At 40.4% G+C, this 13211-nt stretch overlaps 1 protein-coding gene across 1 annotated transcript in view; it reads right to left on the bottom strand.

Moving 5' to 3' along the window:
* The window catches only part of IL1RAPL2 (interleukin 1 receptor accessory protein like 2), a 1350034-nt gene that overhangs the window by 591419 nt on the left and 745404 nt on the right, over positions 1-13211 (bottom strand). The window lies entirely within an intron of this gene.

Raw genomic sequence — 13211 nt, forward strand, 5'->3', positions numbered from 1 at the left:
GTATGGTCTAGGGGCATTGAGTGTAGTAGAGTCTTGTACAGTGAAGTTGCATAGAGTGGAGTAGAGTGGTGGTAAAATGGAGCTGTGTACAGTGTGGTGTTGCATAGTGCAAAAGAGTGAGGCAAAGTTTCCTGCAGTTGAGTAGACTGAAGAGGAGTTATTGCAAAGTCATCCTGAATAGTGCTTTCTGGGAGGCCATTATGCCAAACTTTGGAGGAAGTGGTCATGCCCTGCACCTCATTGGATAGGAGTGCTCTCCCGCTTGACCCCATAGAACACTGAATAAGTATCTGAGAGGAACAGAGCCTCTCAGATCTGCTGCTTGAAACTAGGAGAAGCAAAATATTCCATGCTGTATGTTCGATTTGCACCAACGTGGCCCTGCACTCTGAATGAACGCACCTGCTGCACAATCTGGAACTACAGCTCTGTGGACCTAACTTGCTTCAGGTGGAACAAAGAGTGGACTTCCTGCAAGCTGCGGGTTAACAGAGCTCACCTGAACCATCACCACCACGAATCCCCAGCCTGGAGTGCATCCAGTAGATTTGTAAGGGTTTTATCCAAGTGGATTGTCAAAACAGAAGTTTCAAACTTTCCAGGACCATCTTGGAGATTCCAGACCTTTGGATTGTGTATTGGACACTTTGGGACCCCCAGGGGAATTTCAGGAAGAAATTCCAGAACTTTGGAGAACTTTGGAGCAAATTTGACAAAAGCTCCAGAGGGGGACCAACTCAACTGCGAGTGCCAAGTTGGCAACCTTCAACCACGACCGGGCCTGCCCTGCTGGTTCTCCCTGCTGCAAAACTCCGGAGGTCCAACTTCCAGAGTTTAACCAGGAATTTGACTGAGAGCTCCCCGGAAAGCAAGCTGGCTGAGTCCCAGGATGGCTGCCAACACTTCCTGGTTGAAGTGTTGGCAATCAAACAGATCTCTGCATGAGATCAAGAGGGTTTGCAGAGGTTTCGCATTCCTAGATATACAAATTTGGATTTCTTGTAATAATTCTATAACTACTGAACTAATTTACACTAAATAACACAAAGCGTGCCTTTTGCACCAAGAGATATTCTGCCAAATATAATGTCATTATGTCCAGCAGTTCGGGTTGTAGTCATGATCAAAATCCCAATGGGAATTAACATGAAAAACACTATTCTTTTTACCTCCTCTTTTTCTCAGTCCCCACTTGAAAGATCACCCAGAAACTTTTCATACACAATTAGAATGACAGGTACACTTAGTTTGGATTGCATGCACGCTGTCAGCAGGGACAGTGGGACACTAGAGGAGCTTTGCCTCACTTTTTTCGCTCGACGGATGTGAGCACTATTCTAAGCAAATCCCTCCGGATTGCTCTGGCAAGGTTGTTCTACTTCGTTTGGACATATAACAAGCTGTCGAAAAGCTGCTATTCATATGTCTGTGACCTGGACGTTTTTAATACTTCTTGTGATTAGCCTGGTTCAACAAATCTTTTGTATGACCAGACATAAGGGTCAATCAAAACGTTCTACTCATCGTCCTGAAGATGGTGTAATGGACAAATAAGCCATTAAGACCAAAACGTCGACAAGTTCATTTATTTCCCCAGTGACTTATTATTTTCAAGGAATTGGTTTCTATTTTTATCAGATTAATTTTCTGTTGTGATATTATTCTGGAATAGATGCTCACACTAATGACCCTGAGGTCTCAATCTTGGTATATCATTTATCAACCTCGGTCATTGTGTTTTGTTATAATTCTTTGTACCCTCTTTGTTTGTTCACAATAAATAAGTTTGTACCTTGAAAAATTCACACCTGTTTTGAAATTGTTTGCTGTACATTTATCATGATATTAATGAGATAATTGATGTATTGATTGTTCAATTGATAGCCACCGGTGTGGGTTAATAACGCATTTATTTGTTTAAATTGTTTAATTTAGTTTATTGAATGAAATCCCTTGTAGGCACAATTACCTACCAATAGTTTTGCACCAAGAGCTACCTTTCTGCCAAATATAGTGTAATTATGTCCAGCTGTTCGGGCTGTAGTCGTGTTCAAAATCCCTAGAGGAATTAACATAAAAACACTATTTTTTTAACCTACTCTTTTCCTCAGTCCCCAATTGAAAGATCACCCAGAAACTTTCCATACACAACTAGAATGACAGGTACACTTAGTTTGGAACGTTTAGTGAAGATTTGTCAACCGGCGCCAAGTAACTAGGTAAGTCAAAAACACTTTGCCTATGGAAACAAGGTCCTAACTATAACTACCTACTGGCGGCCACCAGTAGGTAATACATATATATTATGTCATTGATTGATATTGATATATATATTTATCTTACCTACTGGCGGTTGCCAGAACATTTCTTGATTTGTCAATTACTTTGGCGCCGTTTGACAAATCTTCACAAAAGTTTCAGAACGGATATGACACACACTTCAGCTGCTATCGTGAAAGTTTCAGGGTGATCCATTCAATGGGGGCTGAGAAACAGGGGGTGCTTAAAAGCACGTTTCCCCCAAAGTTAATTCCCATAGGATATTTAGACATGGCTACAGCCCGAACTGCTGAACAACTTTGCATCAAATTTGTCAAGGAAGGTAGATGATGCTCCAAGGAAGTGCCTTTTGTGATCTGGTGTAAATTTGTTCAGTAGATTATGAGTCATTTAAAGTAACTTCCAGTTTTATATATAGGATAAGCGACCCCTCTCGATCTCATTCTAAGATCTGATTGGCTGCCAAGACTTCAAACCAGGAAGTGTTGGCAGCCATCTCGTGAGTCGGTTGAACTTCTGACCCCATATTCCTCCTATTAAGTCCAACAAAGTGCGATTGGTAGGAGGTCTTCGGAGGCCACGTCTCCTTTCTCAACCACTCTGCAAACAGGTCTCCTGGTGCACTACTGGTTGGGGGATGAAGTCCACTTAACTCCTGAGGGACCTTGGGGTCAAGAAGCCCTCCTGGTATCTCCAGTAAGTCTCACATAGTGGGATTCCTGAGAACTCGTCGGAGGCCTCGCCCCCCCCTCCCTATTTCTCCACCACTCTGAAAACATGACTACTAGTTAAAAAAACTTTGAAATTCACATAAAAAAACCAAAGGTTACAAGACTATTATAGTTAGTAAACAGAATTTTAAAAACCTTAGAAATTCAATTTAAAAAAACAATGGTTACAGAGACGTTATAGTTGGGAAAAAGAATTTTAAAAAAACTTCGAAATTCACTGAAAAAACCTAAGGTTACAGGGGCGTTATAGTTAGGCTTACATTTCACTCACACAAACCAGTGAAATTCCGCAGTTATTATCAGAGCTAACTATAACTTATGCCCCCTGCAATGCACTGCTTATGACCTCACATATTACATCACTCATGACATGGTCAGTGACATCACTGATGATTTCACTCATGATATCTCAAATGACATTACTGATGACATCACCAATTAAGTGTAAGTATTTTTTAAGCATTTATGGCTGATAAAATAGTGTTAATGTTGCTCAAAGTTTGTACTGATTTGGCCTGTTATTACTGGCCATGCAGGTGAGAAAGGGAGAAGAGAGAGGTATTATCCTCTCTATGGAAATTATCTACTCCTTTCAAGAGACTAACAATACTGTGGCAGCAATAATAATGAGCAAGCTGTGCAAAAATCATAATTCTTGTTATTTGATATGCACGTGGCCACTTTATTTGAAACAGATTGCACTGGAAACAATATGAATAACTTTCAAACTATGGTGTTGTGATGCTATCAAGCATTATTGAATATTGCACCACAGTACAAACTTTGGTAAACATCACTGATGCATTCTGGGATTTGTAGGAGGTTTCCCATAGATAAAGCATCCATAGACAAAGCATTTTTTCTTTTGCTTACAACTTTGGTGTCGTTTAAAAATGCTCACAAACTTTTCCATAAAGAGTGTCCTACTTTGCCTAGTTCAGCATGTAAAGTTTCAGTATGAGCTGTCAAGTGGGGGCTGAGAAAAAGTGGGGGTCCCAAAAAGCTGTTTTTTCTCCATGCAATGTCTATGGGGATTTTACATTTTTGAACACGAGTTCAGACTGAACCGCGGAACTGATTTACACTAAATTTGGCCGAAGGCTAGATCTTGGTCAAGAAAGATCACTTTTTGTAATTTGGTGTAAATCTGTTCAGTAGTTTTGGAGGTATTAAAGTAAAAAAGAAATATAGACATCTGATTGGAGCCTCCACAGAGATCTCATGATGATATCTGATTGGCTGCTTTTGTTTTGCTAATAACTGTGGCACTGCTTGATGAATTTTCACGAATTTATCAAAACTAATATGTAGGCCTGGGTGGAGAACTTCCCTCCGTTCGCGGAGTTTTCTGCACTCCGCACTCCGCGGAGCTCGCAGAGTGCAGAAAAATCCGCCTCGCGATGTGCAGTGGAGTTTTTTCTTCGCTCGTGATCACAAGCAGTAAGTTCACGAGCGCGAGATGCCGATCGGGTAGAATTTCTACCCGAGCGGCAGGAATACCAGCACAAACTGCAGTTCGCACTGCACTCTGCCACTCATGGAAGTTCGCAAGTGTTTTTGTAACTTCGCAGAGTTCCGTGTAGCAAAACTCAGCGAACTACGCCCAGGCCTACTAATATGCCAATCCCTTCAGCTGCTGCTTGGAAACAGGACATATCAGTGGCTTCCTAATGGGTGCTTCCGCATAATTGACTAGAGTGATGATAGTTTTCTACCTTACAGGATATTGCAGGTGTTAGGAAAAAAACTTCACTAGGAAATCTTCATTTCTTTTGTAAAAGTTGTGGGTGCACTGCTTTGTAATATATAAAGCACCATGATGGGTTAAGATCTGCTTCTTAATTCGGAGTGCTTACATAAAGAAAATAAATGAGATAATATGAAAAGATCAACTGGAGATGCAATTATCCGATCAGCAGGGGTTTTATTTCAAAGTCTGACTAACATCTAGTGCCTGATCACAAAATATTGTGATGTGTAGCAAGAATGTTTTTGTATATTTGCTGTATTTTGTTGTTATGGTGATGTGTTGCGTTCTTCGTGCTCTTGTGTTTTTGTGCTGCATTATTGTAGGGTTATTGTGATAAATGTTGGTTGTTGTGTTGCAATTTGCTTTTATTGTTTTGCTATGCCCTGGTATGTTTTCCCAGTGTGATTATTTTGCTCTGTGTTATATCATTTTTCAGTGTTCTGTTATTTTACATTATGACAAATAATGCTACTACATTTCAAGTCCAAAGCAGCATAATCCTTTAAAGATACAATCAATAAATTATGATTTACCTCTGTCTAAGAAGGTAAAATACCACGGATCAACCTCTTCAACTATTTAAGGCAGAGTCCTACTTAAACTGTGGCAGAGACCTGCCTCAAATTAGCACTCCAAGTCTTCACTTTATGTGATAAAGCCCCCGGATTTCACTGAACCCTGTCCTTACCTCTTATTCGCAGGAGCCCACCACAAATTGAGACTGAGACACAGGCTGATTATTTCAGCACAAAGGGAAAGGAAGTGCAAGTATCCTATGCAGAATGTTAGTACTTTGAGGAAAAGACACCGGCAGGAGAAACAGTGTAACTTGTCAAACATAACCCAAGCAAGTGGAATGTAATTTTTGCTCTTAGCAACACCAAGGTCTAAGGCAAAAAACAGCATTGGCAAAACAAGGAAGGTCTGTCTTTTTGTTAGGGGAAGCATTGGATAAAAGTTGGAAGGCTCTGTGTGTTTTGTCAGCAGTATTCCTAGAAAGAAAACCCCATATTGGTGTAAAATCAAAGACTGAAGCATTATGGAGGCTGGCAGTAGCACCTTGAAGCTGGATCCTCAAAGAAGAGTGTTATGAACAGGGGTCGGAAGATGATGTTTGAGATGCAAGAGCTGAAATTAAAATGCATACACAGAAAACAATTGCACTGAAGATTCTTTTGACTAAGGGGCAGTGTTTTGTTGCTTGTTTACGAAAGCCTTGTTATATCACTCCTCGCGATATTCTGTGTTGGGCGTGCCCATCACTTCTGAGCACACGCGGGGGTGGGCAATGAGCTCTCGCTGCCTATTTGTGAATTTTAGCCGTACGCGTGCGTGTGGCGTCAGAGTCGACACACGCGAGCAGCCAGTAACGAACCCCTGTTAGAGGGCGAATCAAATATGATACATGCACTCACCTAGTATCAAAGCTCCAATGTTAGATTGGAGCGAACAACAGAATAAATGTAGCTTCACTTAGCTTTCATATACTCGGTGAAGCTGAGGTGTACAGGTCTAAGACCTATTATATTATTTCAGCCCATACTTGGGGTTCCTTTTAATCGGCTACCTGGGCGACGTGCACTGAGTTTAATCTATTCCTTTATTGTATACATTTTATTGATTACAGTATTTTGTTATTCCAGCCTTGAAAAAGTTTGTTGATCAGACGAAACACTTGTCGGCTAATCGTGTGCTGGGAACTTTTAAAACTATGTTTGGACTACAATAAAATTACAAGAAAACTTCACTGGTTGATCATATGTGATTAATTGTATTCGATTGACGTTTCTTTATTGTTTTCATTTTGCCATGAAACTCTAACATCTTATTATGGGACTATACTGATTTAAGAAGAACTTTGGTGTATTTGACTTGATTTTTTGGTTGTGCTGCAATAGCTTCTTTTTTCTCCTGTATATTTATGCATACCACTGTTTTGATGTGCATGTGACACCTTTGGGTAGTAGGTGTCTGAGGCTCATATAGCACCCAGTTGCAAATATAGCAACGATGTACGTATCACGCATATTACTTACATTTTGATACTGTTAGAGGTGCGATTCTCCCCGTTTAGGGGACACGACCACTCGTTCTCTCCCTGAAACAAATGAACATGTATCGGCAGTTTGTGAATAGCACTGTTTCCAAACAGCACGATCTTCCTACAACCAAAAAACATAATCCAGCAACTAAAATGCTGTACATCATAGTAGTACATCAGACAATGCACAATTGGTCTACTTTAACTAAACAACAATTTGAGTCCCCTCACCAAAAGTTAATGGGAAAGCCTATAGGCAATCTAACCATCAGCAAAATGATATGACATTGATGAACCAACCAGTATCAATCATGAAAATCATGAAAGCCAATGACTGACCAATGCCGCCTCTGTCTCTGGGCTTTTAGTGGCACTTTTCTGTTTGCCTGTCTGTCAGCCCGCCTGCCCGTCTGTCTAGCTATCTAAGAGTTTTATAAAGTGTTATGTACATTCTTATGGTTACTTCAGTGTGGTGAATGAACTGAACAGAAAAGGGTTCACTTGGGATTTTGAAAGATCTTTAAGAGTTTGAACGGTGAGCCATAACCATGTCTGGAGTTCTTCAGTTGCAATCCCTTTAATGTGTAATTTAGTTTTACCTGCGGGAGAGTTTGAAAGCTCATGTTTCCAAAGGTTTTCTGAATTATGTACAGTTTGGTTTGCCTCTCAAGTTTGTTTTTCACATTAATTGCAGAGTTTAATTCAACTTCTCTGAACACAGACAACTTTAACTAGACACTGAAGCGCTTTATTGCACTCACTGCAGGTTATTTTTTAATTAGTGCGTTCTGTCTCTCTCCATATATTTGCCTTACACAAAATGAGATACTGTTGAATGAAGTTTATACTGATCAACGATCCAGGAACATCTTCCAACTAGTGACAGTCACCTTAACAGAGGGAGGCTAGATCACTAGTTAACAATAATTAGACTTTTCCTGTGAATTGATATACGCAAATTGAACAGTGATATACCAAGTGCAAAGTCAATACTGTTTTTTCTATCTTTCTATCTTCTGAAGCATTTGGGAAAGCACTCTGTTGATGATGTATTTCTTACAAGTGTTTTGTAGAACTAGAAAATAAATATACCAACTTGTAGAAAAAAACATTTGTAGAAATGTTATCTGATGAAACTAAACTTTAAAAGCTCCAGGTTTATGCATTGTTAATTTAAAGACATTCTTTTTAATAGCAATAGGACTAGTGGAGTTCTCAGTATGTGATATATCTCAGCCAAATCTCTGCCCACATCTCCCATCAGCCATTAAGTAAGGGAAACCATTAGACCTTTGGAGGCATAGTTGAATGTAGAAGTTTTCTCCACACCTTAGAAACATCCCCACCTCACCATTTCCCAATAGGTATTACAAAAATGGCTTAAATACATCTTATGCCATGAATAGGTCTTAAAGATTAGGTTTCTCTGAATTTCCCAGCATGATAGGTTTAGCCGACGAAAGCTCCTGTTTCTAAAATTCCTTTGTAGAATTGCGCAAAACAATGAACAATGTTCATATGTAGTCTTGGCCAGCAACCCTCATGCTTCTGTGATCACATCTTTTCTGCTTTCTCCCCTTCCCACCACCAGTTCCCTTTGATGCTTCCTACTTTGCCCCTCCTTCATGCTTTACTACACTCTGTGTTGTCCTCTTCATGAAAATCCCAGTCCTCAAATATAATTTGTCTCCTAATCCCCTGTTTAGTCTACCGTGTCCCTGTATGGCCATCTTTTGTTTATAACCTGGGACACAATATGTGGTTCTTGAATTTTGATGATACCAGGCCATGCCTTTTGTAATCAAAGGATCCTCTTAACATCTCACCAGCATTGTTTGGTTTAGTCCTAAATGACATTGTTTCCACAGTTGATTTGTGCTGTTAATTCCTTATAGCTAAGCTATCTGTCCATACATTTATTTTTACTGCAAAGTATTTTGACACATAAATGAATAAAGGTGAAACAATATATAATTAAATTTACCAAACCTTACCAGACATACCTTGCATAATTGTGCCTAAGATGTTCCACTATGTTGTAACCACAGAAGCCGATAGTCCCTTCTTATTTCTGATCAATTCTGAAGTACTATCTTCCTTCTGCTTTTTATGCCTGTTGGTTGAATCATGTATACCATGCATCCTGTTCTATAGCAGATTGGCTACACATAGCATAGTTTCTCATCAGTAACTATGTCCACCAAATCCAAGGCAGGTGAAGAGATGTGAGGCTCTTCAGGTCTGCTGGTAGTTATCTTAAAGCGGTTTCCATTTCACAGTGCCTCATTTCTACCTTCTAACTCTCTCTCCCCTCCCATTTCTTTAAGAACGACCAGACACTTCTGATGTTTTCTGTAATCTTTAAAATGGGTTTGAGCTTTGACTAGCCTAACATGTACATAACTGATCACAGTGCACCATTAGGAATCTTCATTCACAGCATGCTTTTCACTGACTGAAATCTGGACAATATGGATTCTTACAACTCTGAACAATATATTACTGAACCAGATTCAATCAGTGTGCTCCAGGGTTGCATAGCTCAGTGTTTGCAGTCTAGCTGATCACGCAGGCCAGGATCAAACTCTTTCTACAAAGTCACCCAGATATAAATTCCCAAAGGGCTCGATCCTTGTGAGTGAGTGAGCGAATAGATATTTATATAGTATAAACGATGCCCTAATGCTTCATGCTACTCAACAGAATTGATAGGTTTTAAGCTCCTTACTAAAGCGTGCAGACTGTCCTTTTCAATAAGCCACAACATTCGACCCCCGTTCTGGCTTTCAAAATATGTGGCTTCTATGATAGGGATAGTTGCTCTGATCTCGGAGACCTATGAATATTATGTGAGTAGCCTGTGAAAGAAAAAGAGTTTTTATGTGAAAGGCCTTATAGCAAAATAATAGGACTATTAACTTCATGGGTCTCTTGACCGGAAGGCAATGAAGGAATAGACTGGCGTCAGAGACAGAATCGGATATTTGAAGATTGAATATGGCATTTACTGAAAAGTTCTGGGTGAGCCCAAGCTCCCGTAAGATTCTCTACGGAAGGCCTAAATAGCACATGTTTATATTACCCATATGTGAGTTTAAAGAAGGATTCACCAGCACTGCTCTCAATTATTAGAGGTGAAAGGGTACATTTTTGTAGTAGCTTCAGTTCAAAACTACAGTTTTAGCCTGAGGTATAAGGCTGAGTTCCTTATAAATGTAAATCCCAAGCTTTAACTTTGTCTGTGACTTCAGGTGGCAATCCACGTAGTTCAGGCCACAAGGTGTGTACCCAAGGATTATTTTTGCCAAAGGCAATTCCTCAGTCCATTCAATCTTAAAAAAATTACATTTCGCCGATTGTAACACCTCCACTAACCAGTTTTTAGTCATCCCTGATTTCCATCACAGACTTGTCACATTGCAAAAGAATCTGGGTATCACATGAGTATTATGTAATTCTGAATACAAACCTTCCAACAAACTTAGCATGTATTGAAAAGAACTGGTGACAGCGCAGATCCTGCGGCACTCCACAATCTGAGGAAAGGATAGTTGGACTATGTGAAGGTAGCTGGGCGGTAAGCCTTTGGTTCTCAAGACAGGAAATCAGCCAGTCCAAGGCAATTCCTGTTATTCACACCAACACAATCTGCTTGATCAAGATGGAAATATCCACTGTATCTAATGAAGCATTTAGATAAAGTACAATGAGGCAGGTTGGGTGTCCAAGGTCTAATCTTAGCTTGTGCATTCCTTTATTGATCCCATACTCAACTCCACATTCATGCCTCACACAAATTCAGTTATGGCCTCGTTCTCACACAAAGGACAAGGGAAAGTTAAAGCGCATTGTTGTCTTTGCAGAATGTGAGGCAGAGGTGATTCAAGAATCATTTTGTTTACATTTGTGTATTTGTTGAGGTTCCATTACTTCAAGAGTATTATAGTTAAGGACAAACAGCTCTGGGGCATATTTACTAGACAATGAAGCCGTCTTGCTGTGCCGAGCTGCGTCATTAGAAAAGTGCAGGGATGTGTTCTTCTTCCAGCAACATGAGACATCCATAATGCTTTCCTCTGCACTGGTGCAGAATTGGCTGCCTAGCTCCAATGCAGGTGGGATCCTCGCACCATGGTTAACTTACACCAACTTAACTAAAAAGTGTGATTTGACCAAACAACATGTGTGAAAGCAGTGTTGTTGCAGGTGAGGAACCTGATGCAGATTAAAAGACCCGGGACATCAGGAGAGGAGATTATAAGATTGGGGAACTGGTGGTTGTTGATAAAGTGTGTGGGAGTGTCATTAGAGTCAACAGACAACATTAGTGGAAATGTGAAAGAGTGGTATACTTTAACAATATCAATGATGAGAGTGATGTTAATGAGGACCCTGAATCTGTCTTGTGTGAAGTGTGCAGGAGTCGACGAGTCCACAGATTGCCGCTGAGATATCGGAAAATGTGTTTCTTACATAAAGAAGTTTCTTATTAACTATTTTAATGTTTGCCACTGATGTTTTGATATTTTTTTCTTTCCTGACATCAATTTTTTTGTGGGTTGTTTTTTGTTTGTGGGGGCTGAAGCCATGTTGTAGTATGGCAATGAAGAATTCCATGAGCATTGCTGATATTTTAGAATTTAGAAATCTTAGAAGTTTAGTGTTCTTTATAGAATGTAATGATTTGTCATCTTGTCAACTGGGGGCTGACCACCACCCCTACATGCTTCAGCTGGCTCATTTTCCTATATTTTTATTTATACACAATAGAGTTTACTACAGTACCTTTCATCTCCCCTTTGTGGTCCTAGAAAGCAATATCATTCTTTACTTTGACTTATTGTTGTTCCAGATATGCAGCATACTTATTTATGATGTTGTGTAATGTTCTTAATTGGGTCACTTTTTAGCGCAATGTTGAAGCCTCTTGCTATCTTTCCCAATTTCCAGATGGCTGGATATCTCACTTCTTAATTATGTTGCTATGTTATTTTCCTAATTGGGTCACTTTTAAACATACTGTTGAAGCCTCTTGCTTCCTTTCCCAATTGCCAGATGGCTGGCATATGTCACTGTGCTATTTCCTCCTTCTGCCCCATCCGTGACACCAGGAGCCCCATTTTCCTTCCTACTCTCTTCCGTGGAGAAGGTAAAAGCCAGATTACAGGTAACAAAGGGTTGCCGGGAAAGAATCTGTGGAGTCTGTCCCTGTTCTGTATTAGAAGGATGTTGCTGTCTGTTTCACCTCAGCCCCAAGTGCCTTTGTATCTGTGCATAGCTCAGCCACTGCTACCTCTCTCTATGTTCTATGAGGTGCTTCCTCCAGCACCCATCGCTTGGTCTTGTGTCAGGGCATTTTGGCGGGGAAGAGCAACTGGAGCCTGGTGGTGGCCTGGACTGCCCCCATTTGGAAATGCCTCCCATTCAGTGCCTAATTAAAGCTGGTGGTTCATGGTTTGGCCAACTGGCACTCATTTGCGATGATTAGCAATTATTTTTCCTCATCAGATTTTGACACAGAGCAAGAGAGTGAGTAAAAGAAGGAGGAAGAAAAGCATGGACAAAAACATGATTGAGAAAGCAAGAACCTGCAAGAGTGATATAAAGGGACAGGAAGTGAATGGTGGGCAATTAAAGAGGAATAGTGGAAGCAAATCTACACAGCCTTGGTATTCGGCATGCTGACATGCAATTGTGCCAGCTGTGGGCTTCTGAGCAGCAGAACACTTATTATTTTAAGGCACTGCCCTTATTCCACATTCCTGGTCTCTTTCCATATTCTTCAAGAGGTGCTTACAGACAGAGGAGAGAGGCTGTAGAAGTGTCAAGCTTAGAAGGCTACTGACACATAGTCATTAGAAAGCATGAAGAGATAGCCAGTCTCTGGTCAGATAGTCTCTAGGCCACCCACTGTAAAGAATTTCTCTCTAATGTGACTCTCTCATTTTGTATCACACAGCAATTTCCCCCAAAACGCAAATGATAAAACATCTCAGCAAGAGCAGTGTATAAGAAAAATAATGAAAGAAGATGTTAACGGGGGACTGGTAAGAAATCCTAAGAAGTGTTGGCCTGTGTCACTTGTAGAGTTTCCTAGGACTTGATCTGGTCCCCAGTCATTTTCAACCTCCATTTGGAGATAGTATTGAAATTCACAGCACAGACCTGTTTTTGAAGGTCTTATCGGCTCTAGACAACCAGAGCCTCAAACAATGGGTGTGCCTTATCCAGACCTGGATGACCTGCACCTACCTAAAGATTAACCTGACCAAAACAGTTTTCCTGGTGCTTTCCAAGAACAACAAGCAACAACTAGTTCAAATCTTACTCAGTAACACGAGACTGGATGGATCTGCACACAAGCTGTTACCCAATGCAAAGTCTCAAGGGTTCACCCTTGACGCTGATC

Source organism: Triturus cristatus, chromosome 5_2 (assembly GCF_964204655.1).
Source record: "Triturus cristatus chromosome 5_2, aTriCri1.1, whole genome shotgun sequence".
In the NCBI taxonomy this organism is placed as follows: Eukaryota; Metazoa; Chordata; class Amphibia; order Caudata; family Salamandridae; genus Triturus; species Triturus cristatus.